Source organism: Hyaena hyaena, unplaced genomic scaffold (genome assembly GCF_003009895.1).
Source record: "Hyaena hyaena isolate Hyena2069 unplaced genomic scaffold, ASM300989v1 scaffold_763, whole genome shotgun sequence".
NCBI lineage: Eukaryota > Metazoa > Chordata > Mammalia > Carnivora > Hyaenidae > Hyaena > Hyaena hyaena.
Genome location: NW_024081394.1, coordinates 321,563 through 337,638, shown reverse-complemented (window position 1 = coordinate 337,638; position 16,076 = coordinate 321,563). Strand labels below are relative to the sequence as shown.

Below are 16,076 nucleotides of genomic sequence, written 5' to 3'. Positions count from 1 at the left end.
TTTTCCATATAGAACTATTTCCAAAGTAATACTAAAATATTTTCCATTAGCAACTGAATTTCCTTTAGGGAAGCTATAAATATGTTTATTGCTTCCATTGTTGCTGCTTAAATAGATGTGTCTTCCATGTAGAAAATAGCACATAGTAAGTCTTCAAGAGACCCATATTCACTGATTGTAAAGTACAAGGTACTTAGTTCATTTTTTCTTATGTATTTTCATATCTTACTTATGATTTGGTTAATTGAATAGAACATTTTTCTAGTATCTAATTGTCTCTCTAGAAAATGAAACTCATAGGGGATTTCTGGAAGATACCTACTTTATGTCTATGTACTAACTAAAAAGACATTTCCCCTACATCTGTTAATTAATTTTGAATAAGTATTTCCCATATGTTCTGAGGACTCTTAGTCTCATGAGATCATAAAATGTGGTGTAAAAAGATATAAAAATTAAAAAATTAAAAGCCTATGCTCAAATACATGGGGAAAAACTGCTCAAATTTCAATTGGAGATTCAGACTGCACATTTCGATTTTAAAAGTTCTGAAGATTCCCAAAGGAAATAAACTTGTTTCTTTTATATTTAAATTAGAACTTCCCTAGCATTTTATTTATATTTCTTTACAGTAGTATTTTTTTTTCAAAATATCTCTATTGAAGAACAGGTCTTTGTGTTTTTGTTATTTTGTCTCTGAGCCATCATGGTATAATGCTTTTTAAAAATACTATGAAATGTAACATTTTAAACATAAAATTAGAAAATATATAAAATCAGACTTTCATTTTTAACTTCAATAGGGATAAAACAATACTTCCACATTTCTAGAAAATTCATAACAGTTACACTCAGTTTCTCATTGTGGACTGACCCAGGCTCACGGATCATAGCTTTATTACCATAGTTGTAGAATGCGTCGGTTTCCAGGCTTCTAGAAGATTCTTTAGGTTAGCTAAAGAATAATTAATAATAACATACAATACGAAATTAATAACTTTAAATGTTCTCAGTAGACTCCATTCACTTGTGATATATCATATCTATTATTTTCCATATTAAGACGAAAATAACCCCTGGTCTAGTTAGTTTCATACATGTTGTCCAGTCTACTTTCCTTTAGCTTGCCTTTTCTTACACGTAAGTTTAATTGTGGAAAGTAACAGAGCTCACACTTTGTTGCTGTTGTTCCTTCTGCAACTTACAGATTGACCTTCTTGTGCACCGCAGTTCATTAAGTTGCTCTTGGTCTAATTTGTTATTGGAAAGTCAATTGGCATTGGGCATGAAGAATTGAAGATCTGACAGGAGATGGTAGAGGATCAGGGATTAGCTAAGGTGAAAGACAGAACAGTGACTCTAATAATGTCTTCTGTATCTTCTAAAGGACTTCTAATGTTCACTTCATGATCATCCCATAATGACTGTTAAAAGATAGTGACACTGAGATCCTAAAACTGAGCTCACTTAATGTCAGAATCCTCAGTGTCATGCCAGAATTTGATTGGTAGCCAGTCCATAGCCTTGCCTAATTTTCTTGCTGAAAATCAGAGGAGTTAGATTGTTACCTCATTGGTTCCAAATTCTGGATTGCAGCATGTGATTTAGCTCCCTTTTGGTGGGGTATATGAAATATATAGATAAAATATATAAATGTATTTGTTTCATATATAAATTATATTCCTTAGACTTCACACAAAATATCCTAGTTCAAGAATCTGAAATGGAGCTGAGTTTTGGGACATCACAAATCCCCAGTGCCATTCTGATGTGTAGTCATTTTGGGAAACTAATACACTATTGGATGAACTTTTTGATAAGCAGGATAATTTGGCACAAGACACCTTTTCTCAAGCTAGCCTTCATACTCACTAAGAGAATTTGGGGGGTAATAGGACTTTGGAAAGGCCAGATCTAGCAAAAGTAGTGGCTCGTCAGCCAGATTAAGGTCTTCCTTCTGTGTGTCTGAAGATTTGGGCAACCACATATATGAGTGTGGCCTATAAAGTTCTCTCAAAGATTTAGTAATAGCTTCTATTATTTAAATGTAAAAATTGATGCAGGCATGTGTGCAGATTTTTTAATGTCTCCAGATGTAACCTGCAAATCTTTCAGTTCCGCATTTGTCTCTGCTTCATCTAGTATTTCTAAGCTGGTTTTATTTTTATTTCTTTATTTTTTGGTCTTAAGCTTTGCCTTCTTAACTATGTCTGCCACTGGTTTATTGAGTTATTGGCATCTCTTTTAACAAAACTGATTTCTGGAGCCAATAATCTGGTTAGCCTAGCCTTTGCCACAAACTGGCCTGCTGACACTCTTTAACACACCATCAAATTTGTTGTTTATTTCCTGCAACTTTCCTAAAAGTGTACCTATCTGAAGAGCAAAAATATTAACATTTTCTTAGTATCTGGACTCACCAAGAGGGTATTAAGTTTCTTTTTTATTTTAAAAATTTTTTAATGTGTTTTTTTTTTTTTGATAGGGGTGGGGAGGGGCAGAGAGAGAGGGACAGATAGAATCCCAATCCATACTGTCAGCACAGAGCCCGACACAGGACTCCATCTCATAAACCACGAGATGATGAGATGATGACGTGCCTTGGAATCAAGAGTCAGAGCTCAACCTACTGAGTCACGCAGGAGCCTGTGGCGTTAAGTTTCTGCTCAACTTGTCTAAACTTTAGAGAGCCTTCTGTCTGTCTCCAGCCACCCTATCTCCCAGGCTGTGTGGGAGGGTAGGAGCCTAACTGTAGTGGGTGCTATGATCCAAGTTTGGAACAATCTTTAGTAAGTTTACTTTTCCTTTGGATAAGGCCTATTAGCACACATAAATGCTTGTGATCCACCCACCCCATTACTATGAATTGAGTAAAGTCATCCTTGCCTGTTTAACATTGTCCTGCATAATTTTTCCTTTGATTGGACCGTTTTTGTCATATGTTGATCTAAATATTAGAGGATACTACAATATTCCAGCAGTAATTTAAAGATTACTAAAAAATATAAAAGCCTTTCCTTAAAATCATTGTTTTTGTAAGTTATTTTATAGTGTACAGTATATCAAACTATAGAATATTATTTTATAATACACATAAAATAATGTATGTATAACATAATAATAGAATACACATATAATAACTTTTCTTATTATACACATGATGAAATATAATTAAATTTGTATGCCAATGAAATAATATTCCAGATATATTTCTAAGTACCTATTCTCCCTTTTCTATATTCACAGGCCTAGCTTAATAGAATATGTTCTATTTTTTTCCATTTCACATTTGTCATATTATATTGCATTAGTTTTTGCCATATGATTCTTCTGAGATGATGTCCATCATATTCTTTTATGTTCTATAATTTCATAAATATCTTGGCTGTTTCAATTTTTAACAGACTTGGTTCAAATGATAAAGGACTTAACTCTATTTTTTTGACATTTTAACTTGCTTTTATAATATTCTAAAGTGAGAATTGAAAAAAAATCAGCCATATATTTTATACACTTCTTGATTTTTTGTGAAAATTTATAATTGTTATTGACTGTATTTTTCAAAAAGAGTATCCATTATAAACTCAAATAGAATTATATAGTAATTATGGACTCTGTCATAATCACATAGTGAATAATAGGAGATTTTTATAATCAAGATAAATTATAATTGATTATTCATCATCTTAACACATTCTTACTGATTTGCCACCAGAATGCTTTAAAAACTATCTTTTACTTTTAATTCAAAATAGTAAGACTTAAGTGTTATATCTTAAAGCATTAAGGCTATATTATTTAATGTAAATTTCTGGGCTTTTTTCTCTTTTCCCTTCATATTAACTAACTAGCTGTAGTTTGATCCATGGCAATGAACTCTTATCAGTGTACCCTTACCGAGTTTAACACAAATAAAAGTTTGGTTTAAAAGGTAGACAGATAAGATGAGGAATTTTAACTGTCTTTTGCCATAAATGACACCTCAATCAAGTTTGATGCTTAGGTTAAAGAAATAAGAGCACAGGGAGGTCAAGTAAGTAGTCCAAAGTTGCAATGTTAGAAGTTGGCTTATCAAGGGGCGCCTAGGTGGCTTAGTCGGTTAAGCGTCCGACTTTCGCTTAGGTCATGATCTCGCTGTTCGCGGTTCGTGGGTTCGAGCCCCGCGTCGGGCTCTGTGCTGACTGCCAGCTCAGAGCCTGGAGCCTGTTTCAGAGTCTGTGACTCCCCCTCTCTCTGATCCTCCCCTGCTCGTGCTGTCTCTCTCTCTCTCCTAGAAATAAATAAAACGTTAAAAAAAAAAAAAAAGAAAAAGAAAAGAAGTTGGCATATCAAGGACCTGACTCGGGATCTCTGTGCACCGTGGTCCAAGCTTCTAACACTAGGCAGAGCTCCCTCCTTACTAAGCTGCATGGAAGTGAATATGCATTTCCTTTCTCTACTCGCTAGAGCATTATCTTGGGTATTCATATATTCAAGATCCAATTTGCTCTATCCTCGTGATCATTTTCCACAACTAAAAACTACTGATCTTAGGAAAATCTCCCTGTGTGATACATAGTGCTGTAACTTAAAGTGAAATGTCACAATTCAGTAGTCTGTAATCAAAATCAGATCTTCAGTTTTAAACTTTAAAATGTTGATGTGCTTGGAGGTGACAGTATGGCTGGAATTTGAAGGAATAGACTTCATGTATTTTGAACACTGTTTTTCTCTAATCCCAATTTCTCCTTAATTTTACATTGCTTGATGCGTTTTCTGCAGCTCTCTCACCCCATCTCAGCATAGAGTGGAGGGTAAGCGGTCCCTGAAGCTGGTGGTATTCCCATTCTTTAAATTAGCTGATTATGGGCTGAGGTAGATGTCATTCTCTCTGAGGTGTGGAACTTCCCTCTCTAAAATGACCAGTCTCTACAGACCAATTAAGCAAAAGAATGCTGAGCCGGCTTCTGACAGGTAAGCTCTCAAAACACACAGCAACTGTCAGGCTATGTACCTCTAAGCAATTTCTGTGAGAGAATTTTCTGAAAGGTTGAGCTAATGGGTTTGAGTACAGCTGTGCACACTGTTTTGCAGAGCCAGCAAAACTAAAGAAATGTATGTTTTTGCCAGTTTCCTAGAATAGCGATTCTCTGCTTTCATAAACAAGACCTTGTAGAAATGCAAAGGATTCCTCCATTCCTGAAGACTGCTTTTCCTTTGGGGTAAGTGACAGTTTTGAACTCAGACCACCACGTGGCCTTCAGAGGCTTAAACATAAAAGTGTGAGTCAAATTTTATTGAGTAGATTTGGCGAAGCTTGTCCTTTTATCCTTTTCCCCAAGCTTGTATTTGCTTTGCAGGGGACATTCTCGGGAATCTTTTCTGCATAATGATACCTGAAATGCTGTCACCACTGATCGATCTCAGACTTCTGTGAAAAACTGTTACGTATTACTTGAGAGTCAAACCGCATACATTTTCTTTACTTAACATTGACTTTATTTAAGTATAGTAAGTGGATTGAACCTAGGTTTCTGAATCTAACAGACTTGGAGGACAATGCTGAGTTCAGCCCCCTGATACTTGAGTGTCCCTGGCTAAGTTAGTCAGCCCCGTCTTATTAGCCCTGTGATTCTCAATTTTCACTCACAGACTGTGGTAACCACATGTGCTCACGTGCTTGCAATGTACCTGAGGAGTGCCTGGCTGATCCTGCATGCTCAGTGAGTGAGTTTCCCTTCTCCATCTCTCTGCACACTTCTGAAGAATAAAATCAGTTTTGAAATTTTTTAAAAGATTATTTTTGTAAACATTTTTAAGCTTATTTATTTATTTTGAGAGACAGCATGGAAGCAGGAGGGGGCAGAGACAGAGACAGAGACAGAGGCAGAGACAGAGACACAGAATCCCAGGCAGGCTCTGCACTGTCAGCACAGAGCTCAACCTCATGAGCCGTGAGATCATGACCTGAACCAAAACCAAGTGTCAGATGCTTAATGGACTAAGCCACCCAAGCGTCCCCTTAAAGACTATATTTTTAATGGAAGATGCCACTGAGTTTTCCAACCATACTCCATTTTTCACTGATATATGACTGTCTTTCACTCGGGGAAGAGCATTGTTTTGTACTAATCTGATCCATGAACTGCCTTTCAATGGCCCATGACCATAGAATGATTTTTACGTTTCTTAATGCAGAATTTCTTTAAAATGAGAATAAATGTCTTATGACACATGCAAATGCGATGAGATTAAACTTTGAGTGTCCATAAATATAGTTGGCACACAGAGATGCTCATAAATTTAGGTATTGTGTATGGCTACTTAAGTCCCACAACAAGCTGGCTGAGTAGTTGCAGTAGGAATCATGCAGTTTGCAAAGGCTAAAATATATAATACCTCGCTTTCTACAGATAAAGTTTACACACCCATGGTCTAGAATATTAAATAAGATCATGTCAGTATGTTCTAACGACTTCACTGAATAAGTCACTGCTCAAAAAATATCAACTTTGATATTAAAACTTAATATGGAACTAAACAATGTCCACCATGACTGTTTATTGTTGCTTCTTGTTTGCTTATTTTCTTGGATATGAATCACAGAGATAGAGGAATAAAGTCCAACCATATACTTGATTGCAAAGAACACATTCTAAAGTCAGGATGCTCTAAAGCCTTAGTTTTTCTCATAAACTTCTCTTGGAACTTTTGCAACTCATGTTCCTGCCTAGGAAAACAAATTTCCTATTCACTAGTTTGAACACATCTAAGATTCCGAAATTTTTAGTGAGTAGGTATTCACTACCCTTTATCAGAAGTTCCCTTATCACCCTTTTGAAAAATTTTTTAATGTTTTATTTCTGAAAGAGAGAGGCAACGTGAGCAGGGGAAGGTTAGAGAGAGAGGGAGATACAGAATGTGAAGCAGGCTCCAGGCTCTGAGCTAGCTGTCAGCACAGAGCCCGACTCAGGACTCGAACCCATGAACTGTGAGATCATTACCTGAGCCAAAGTTGGACGCTTAACAGACTGAGTCATCCAGGTGCCCCCCCTTATCACCCTTGAACATAATTTTTTATTTAATGCCAAAATAAAAAGTATGTTAATATCTATATAAATATTTTTTAAAAACACACTCTTAAAAAATGTAACTATAGTATAATTAATATACAGTTATATTAGACTCAGGTGTACACTATAGTGATTCAACAATTCTATACATGACTCAGTGCTCATGACAGTAAGTATACTATTTTAATCCCCTTCACCTATTTTACCCACCCCACACCCCCTTCCTCTACATAATCAACAGTTGGGTGTCTATATTTAAGGGTCTGGTTTTTTGGGATGCCTGGTGGCTCAGTCAGTTAAGTGTCTGACTCTTGATTTCAGCTCAGGTCATGATCTCACCATTTGTGGGGTCGTGCCCCACATAGAGCTCTACACTGACACTGTGGAGCCTGTTTGGGATTCTCTTTCTCCGCCCCCCACCCCTCCCTAGTGCATACTCTCTCTCCCTCTCTCTCAAAGTAAATAATAAACATTAAAAAGAAAAGAGTCTGGTCCCTGCTTTTTTTCTTTGTTTTGTTTTAAAAAGCACACACTTGAACTCTTTAAAGTTATCTACATACCTTTTAAATTCAGTTGGCCAGAGTTTGCCTCAAGAAATAACAAATTTTCTGAAACTGTAACCTCCTGACCAATAAAATGATTAGAGAGCATATCCTTTTTCCTTTGTATTTCAATCTTTCCTTTAATATTCTACATATTTTAAAGAGACTCTATTTTATTTGAAACTCTATAGCAGTACATTTCATTTAAATAGTAAAACTGAAAAAAATGTTGAGAATAAAAATAGAGGAAATGTACACATTATCTTATATGTTCTTGTGTCCTTGTAAACATTTCACATTCTTTTTAATTTTGGATTCCAAAATAAATTTGTCCATGCACCTCCACATTCAAATGAGAAGATGGATGAAGGGCAAAAAGATTCAGATCCAAAGAAGCAGGACAGTAAAATAAGCTGTTAAAAATTAGTGCAGCATGATAGGCAGGAAACAATTAGGGCACTGCTATTCAGAGATAGGGAGAAGTAGAGGGCAAGGAATCACGTAATATGACAAGTGAAGAATGAGCTGGGTCTTTATGTTATAAAGGAGGAAGATGGAGCATTTGGATACAGAAGGAAAATTAAATGAACATCTGCTGCCTCAAAATAAAGTGTCAACACCCCAAAGGTGAGATATGAAACTAAACAGGGAAAGCAGTAGTTAAAGGGCTCCAGATTGTTTATGAGAAATTTAAAGAGATTCTATGAAGATGAAAGAGATTTATCTGTTCCTTTAAAAGTAGACATATTTTGTCTTTGGGTGTTTCCTTCTTCAATATGTATCTAATATACTAATTTATTTTGTAAAGTTGTAATGGATTTAAAAACTTCCAGTATAGTGTGCACAATGGCTTTCGTTTTTAAAGACCATAAATGAAATAAGCCCAGTTCTATTTTACATAAGTATTATTTAAAAAGAATTTCACAAAGGGGTTCCTGGGTGGCTCATTTGGTTAAGCATCAATCTTCAGCTCAGGTCATGATCTTGTGGTTCGTGGGTTTGAGCCCCAACTTGGGCTCTGTGCTGACAGCTCAGAGCCTAGAGCCTGATTTGGATTCTGTGCCCCACCCCCTTTGCCCCTCCCCCATTCATGCTCTTCCTCTCTCTCAAAATAAACATAAAACAATTAATTTAAAAATAAATAAATAAATAAAAGGAATTTCACATAGTGTCTTATATGGCTGATTACTCTAAAACCTAAATAATCCATTGATATTCTGCCATATAATTAAATATTCAAATATTTACTGTATAATAGTACAAGATTTTTTCATACACTAAATAATATATAAGTTCCATAATTAATATTTGTATTATTCCAATTTTATTTCTGATTTGTTTTCCTAAAACTCATATTTCAAGATATAGTGACATAATTAAACAAGGAACAACCATCCCTTTCCCCAAATGTCAAGAAGAGAAGTAAGAATAAGAACAATAGCAACAAAAAAAAGAAGAGGCAGATGAACTAGACATTGTAGGATATTTTCTATCAGTAATTTCCATCTAAATGGTATGCACACTACATGAGAAACAGTAGCATGAAGGAATATACATTTTCTCAGTGTGAGACAAATATCATTTACCAAACTCTAACTGACTTTTATAGCTCTTACAAAGAAAACCAATAGAAGCCGGAAAATGTCATCTGATATCATATCCCATATGAGTACTGTGTGCCCTGAGTGCTATTATTTGCTTAGAAATAGCTTATGCCTGTATCTCTGTGAGCTAACCGATGATAGCAGTAAAGTAGTGCTTTTTTCACTAATTTAGAGAAGATGCAATTGCTTCACTAACTCCTAATGGTATTTTGAGAGAGTTTAACTGTGCAGACTGGCTCCAAATATTTAGACTCAATTACTCATGTGTAGAGAGGCACATTTTAAAAAAGAACTAATGACAATCACAAAGATATTATGCAGCTAAGACCAAAGAATAATTTACTATGATAAGAAAAAGAAAAGGAAATAACAAGGGGATTTTGTAGTGTCTCTGTGGAAATGGAAATTCACTCCTTTTTTGTTGTTCAAGGATAAGCCCAGAGGGAAACTTACCAGTATTATACTCTCAGATGAATCTATCAAATACATTTTGTAATTAGTGAAAGTAGGTTTGTTTTTAAAGTTTCTGGGCACACCTGGCTGGCTCAGTCAGTTGAGTTTCCAACTTTTGATTTCGGCTCACATCATGATCCCACTGTTGTGGGACTGAGCCCCATGTTGGGCTTCACATTGTGTGTGGAACCTCCTTAACATTTTCTCTCTCTCTTTCTCTATCTCTCTTTCCTTCTGCCCCTCTCCTACTCACATGCATGTGTGCACTCTCTCTCTAAAATAAAAAAAAAATTGAAAAATAAAAATGAAGTTTCTTAACTGCCATTTGTATCTATTGTTTAATGTAAGCCCTCCTTCCCACATCTGCAGGATTCATCTTTGTAACTCTTTCAAGGCCAAGGCCTCCCTTTCCATCCACTCACAACTTTGGCAAAATTTATTTTATTTATTTTTTAAGGCAGCTGTACACCTTTAATTAAAATTTATTTTTTTTCTTTTATTTATATAATGTTTATTTATTTATTTATTTATTTTTGAAAGAGAGGTGGAGATAGGATGAGAGTGAATGGGGGAGGTATAGAGAGAGAGGAGACAGAGAATCCCAAGCAGGCTTTGCACTGACAGTGAAGACATGGGGCTCAGTCCCAGAAACCATGAGATCATGCCCTGAGCCTAAATCAAGAGCAAGACACTCAATTGACTGAGCTACCCAACCACCCAGTAAAATCTATTTTAATCCAGTATTAATCACCCATCAGATGATCAAATATCTTAAGACAGTACCAACATTACTTAACAGTTTGTAATCATTGGAGAATTATGGTGTTCGTTCTATACTTAAAACTCCCCACAAAACTTCTAAATAGAAGTTAAGTCTATTGGAGGTAAATGTAGACAATATTATCATGAATCACCAAACTGATATGTACAAGAAAGCATGGAGATTGAACTGTAAGAAAATTAATTCTATTTTTTTCTAGAACTTGAAATGCATTTTAAATCAGATATTCATTCTGTTTACTATTTATGATCAGTCATATGCAGATTATGGATACCAAATGACAATGTAAAATTTCCCTTAAAAAGGAACTGTCACAAAGATAAATAAGCACTTACATTTCTTTGGTGGCTAAATTTCATGCAGTCTCTCCTAAGAATATTTATGTTTTTATGTCCCAGAAGCTGGCTATATTCTGAACAAACCCACCTGTTCCTTACCGGATTCCTAGGCTCGGCTCGATAGTCCTTTCCCTAACAAGAAGCTATACTCCATCTCTTGTTTTGATTAAGATTTCACATTTGTTGTAATGATCAGGAGCACATATTCCTTCTTTGTCCTGAACTAGGTATCAAAGAATAGATTAAGCAAATTTATAATATTCCTGAATTTGCTCTCAATTCAGAATCACTACTTTGGGCAATAAAGACCTTTGGTGTTGCTCTCAAGAAAATAGACACAGTGACGTGGATCTTCAAGAAAGAAGTATCACCTTCATCTTTGGTGTCTAATGCTTTAATGATCTCTGGGTTGGGATTTAAGGTCTGATGTCATTCATACATTGCTTGTTCAATTAAGAAAACTATTTTAGTGCCTACTATGCGCTAAACACATTCAAGGAGCCAGAAATAATAACACCCAACTTTACTGGGTGCTTACTATATGCACTGAACTAAAAGATTGGCAGCCATTTGTTATAGCTTGTGAAATCATATGAGGTATGTGCTAATTTCAGGCCCACTGTACAGGAAAGCAAACTGAGAGTTTAAAAAGTTAAATAACTTAAGTAGGGTTACACAGCTTATCAAGGACATAGCACAATTTGAATTCAGTCAGAACTCCAGAGACTATACTAAAATTTAATGTTTCTGATGTAAGAATTCTCATAATATAGTAGCAGAAGTCAAGAATTAAACAACTAGTTGCAACATAATCAGACATAGAACTCTGTATATATTGTCGTGAAGAGATATGGAAGGCACAACAGCACATTCAGAGGGAAAACAGTTTTGGATTACTTACCTTAATTCATCATCATGTTGCTTCCAGTGACTTTAAGTAGTTCTCATACAAGATAATAAATTGAAAGTGTTCAGCGTACCCTTTAAGGTATATATGTGAAGTGATGTTTGTTTGCTTGTTTTCCATTTCTATCTATATTCATGCCTGGCATTTTGTACCACATAATCATTTTCTTTTTATAACAGGGTAAAGGAATTTGATGTTATTTATTAATTAATATTGATTAAATAAAATTAACTTCTTCCAGGTATCTTTGATTTAAAATGTGTAATTATTATGAAACTAAGACAGAAGTCCTATTAAATTCTCTCCCGTCTCCCCCCCTGCCCCCCTGTCGACTTCTCTTGGTTGTATCTGCCTTCAAGTATTTGTCCATTTTTTTTAAACAAAAACAGTTTATAATAATCTATTTTACCTTTCTAAATTTCTTTTTTGTGCTCAACTTCTGCGTCAGCACTCTAGTGAAGCTGTTCATGTATCTATCCATCACCACTGACCTTCTTGTTTTGAAGAACAATGATACTAAGACTTCTCACCTTACAGACTTTCTCAGAAGCATTAAAAACATTAAACAGCCCTTTCTTCTTCAGATCTTAACTTCTCTGGCCTTCTGTGATACTTTTTGACTCCTGGTGTTCGATCTGCCTTACTGTAATGTCCTTCTGAATTCAATTTTTTTGGTTCTATTTCTTTTCTTAACTTCTATATATAGTCTGCCTCAGAGATTAATTGATCCTAGACTCCTTTTTATTTTTTTCTTTTTCTTTCTCTTTCTTTCTTTCTTTCTTTCTTTCTTTCTTTCTTTCTTTCTTTCTTTCTTTCTTTTTGTAATTTTACATTTATACTCTGTATCCTGGTAATCTCATCCTGGATATAAATATGGATCCTTCTATCTGTATGTCTCTAACTGATACATAGGTCTATAGCCCTAAATGGTCCCCTGAATTTTAGAGTCATCTGTACACATTCTCCTGATTAATTCAACCAGCCATTCATTCATCATATCAATCTTTCAGCAATTTATTTTTATCTTTAAATCACTTTTATAAATGCAGAAATTTTAATTTTGAACCAGCCAGAAAAGATCTCACATATATGCTGTTATTTTTTTTCTGAAATATTTTTTAGGGAATAAAACTTCTTTTTGATTCTTAGGACATTTTACTATAATATGAAACTTCAGGCATTAAAGCATACTAGACTCTCTGAAGGGCACTTCTAATTCAATGTTGCTGTATTCTTCTTTTATGAAACTGTTTAAAATATAAATGATAATTTAATTATTATTTTACTCAAAGATACTTCTTTGTAGGATGTATTTTATGGTTTGTGTACCGAAAGTATGTATATTGTTGCTAATGCTAATTATTGCTAATTTATAACATATAAAACATATGTATTAATGCTACATAATATGTATATTATGCTATATAATGCATGTCATGCTATATATTATACTAATATACATACTAGCTGTTATATTTATTTTGCTCCAGATACAGAAAATAATTCAGTTAAAGTAAGATTGATAAGTAATTGATGTTTACATTTCATGTATTTCACATACTGCAAAGCAATGCACAGAGCAACAATAATTTTATCTTCATTGAGCATACAATACAAAATCTTCCTGTCAACACTGGTAGATAAAAAAGAAAGGAAAGCGCCATACCAACACACAGGTTAAGCACAAACATGAATGGAATACTACATTAATAGATATACACATAATATCTGTGTACATGCTCAAGCTTGGAAACTTAGCATTTGAAAGGTGAGGGGTCCAGAGGAATTTGCTGTTAAAATGATAGCCCCAAACGTTATCTGTATGTTGTGTTTTGGTATCTTTCTGAGTGTATTCAAGTAAGTAAATTTAATAAATAAATAGTTACTAACAACTTTTAACCTTCACATGCTTTTTAGCTTTCAATCATTCTTAAAAACACATTTCAGTGCTTACTATCCCATACAGCATCTATCTAGTCTACTTTAGTCACCATCAAATCTGCAAAACTTTTATCATTTTAATATTTAGCTATAATACCCCATGATAAATGAGATCAAATCCTACTATTATATATCTTATACTTTTATCCCCTGCATATCTACTGATAATCAGTTCACACATTCATATTTACTCAGTGACAATGAAACAGCTCCCTTTTCAATTGATAAAATGAGTACCAAAAGAAGGAACATTTGATTTCAGCTCTCTCTTGAGAGTTTAGTACACAAAGGATCTGTGTCTGCTTGAGTATCCAGACTTGAGAGCAACTTTTCTCAGTCCTGATACTGCATGGAGAAACTTTAAAAATATGTTTATGCATAAGCAGCCCTAGAGATTCTGATTTAATTGGTTTAGGAGTAAGAAGTGTTTTTTTCTTAAATATACATTTTAAAATCCATATTATTTCAAAGTTTCAAAAATATTTCAAATAACAGCTATATTTAGGGAATCACTGATCCAAGTATGCATCAAGATACTGATGGGAAATAGACAGAACATTTAATAGCAGAGATCTTTTAACAGAGATGTGGGCAGAGTTCAGGAAATCAAAACTGATGGGATCAGCAACATCAGGAAATTGTTAGTCCCTCAAGTAGGTCAGAGAAAAGGGAGGGAGCGGTATTAATACTGCCTGACAAGGACTGTAGCCAGGAGAGAGCTTTCAAGAAAGAAACTTTGGCCATGAGTAAAGAAAACAGCCACATCAAACAGTAAGACCATGTTGGGAGGAAAGACATGGCATATAGGTAAAGAGGGATTGGTATAAGGCTTTTCCTCTCCCTTTATCTGCTTTGTAATCTCTGCCCAGTACTTCCCTTCAGTAGAATCTACCTATAAACCCAAGGGCAAGCAAACTTAAGAATCAGGTCTGAGCAGTTAGTTGGAAACAGACTAGCCTGTGATTATGGAAACTAATGAGCACTTTAAAGACTCCTCAATTCAACTTTTAATTTAATCTTTCTTTTTTCTAGTCATAATTTTATATTGGCGTTATACCTTTTTCTTTCCTGTATTCAAGTTTGCATACAATATGCTCTCTTTTTATACAAGACAGATATATATATGAATATATAAAGATATATATATGTATAAAGTCAAATTTTGAAGCATTTACTTATTTAAAAAATTACTACAGTAATTATCTGAAATCAAAACTGAAAACAGGAGAGTTATAAATTCTGTGATTATCCGATAAGTAAGAGCCTTAAAGTTCTAGACACTTCACACATTGGTGCTGAAAGTGGTGATCAGATTCACACTTTTTTAAAATGTTTTTATACAAAAATATTATATACAAAAATATTTTATACAAAAATGGTAATAATTAACAATAAAACCCTTTCATATTGGGGCACCTAGGTAACTCAATCAGTTAAGCATCTGACTCTTGATTTTGGTGCAAATCAGATCTCATGGTTCATGGTTTGACCCTTAGGTTGGGCTCTGCATTGACAGTATGGAGCCTGCTTGGAATTCTCTGTCTCTTCCTCTCTGCCCCTCCCTCACTCTCTCTCACTCTCTCTGTCTCTCTCAAAATAAATAAGCTTTAAAATATTTTAAATAAAATAAAACCCTTTCACATTATTTATGTGATCCCCCTAAACAGTTCTGTGAGCTTTAAAATCACTTACATTCCAATGAAAAATGAGAAATCTAAAATAAAGAATTATTAGTCACTTGACGTGTGTTTACACTATTGGTGAGGTTTAGCTTATATGATTTAATAATTATGTATGATTTTGCATTCATTCCAGATAGCACAAGCTGATATTTTTCTTCAGAGCACCATATAATTGATGAGGAATTCAACTCTCCCGAGGAATTCTCAACAAATGGCCAATTTAATAAAATAATTTATACTGATTGCCTGTGGGCAAGATACTATGTGATAGTGATGATGCAAAAACAAACAACTTTCAGATAAAAGATTCAGAAAAATAAAAAGATAACTATTTCTTTGTCTCCAGCTCTGGTCTCAAAATTTTGAGCTGTTCAGACCCATTTAAAAACAAAACAAAATAAAACCTTCGTATTGCTAAAAACTTCAGGGCTCCCAGAATTTCTTGCAAATGGCCATTTTTTCTCTATTTCCACAGGTATTCTGTCTTTAAGTTTCTAGTTAGGTTCCATGTTGGGGCTTTTCATCTCTTTTGTCATCTAGTGCCATTAGATGCCATTCTATGCTAACAGAAAAAAATGCATAAATCTTTTGGACCAACTATTCTCTTTCCACCTGCTGTCCCCTGCTGACCTGCAAATTCCATATTTCTTTATTACTTTCCATCTTGGCTGTTATTTCAGCCATGGTGGCCATTTTATTATTCCTCAAATACATCTGGTACACTCAAGCCTCAGGACCTACGCACTGCTTTTATTTAATTGAAATGACTTTTGCTC

The 16,076-nt window shown here is 34.6% G+C and overlaps 1 long non-coding RNA gene across 1 annotated transcript; it reads left to right on the top strand.

The window, feature by feature from the left end:
* Window positions 1-5,657: 5,657 nt before the first annotated feature.
* Window positions 5,658-15,584, top strand: LOC120221168. The gene is made up of 3 exons (XR_005525748.1): window positions 5,658-5,706; window positions 8,141-8,221; window positions 15,434-15,584. It is a non-coding gene; the product is annotated as an uncharacterized LOC120221168 (long non-coding RNA).
* Window positions 15,585-16,076: the final 492 nt, after the last annotated feature.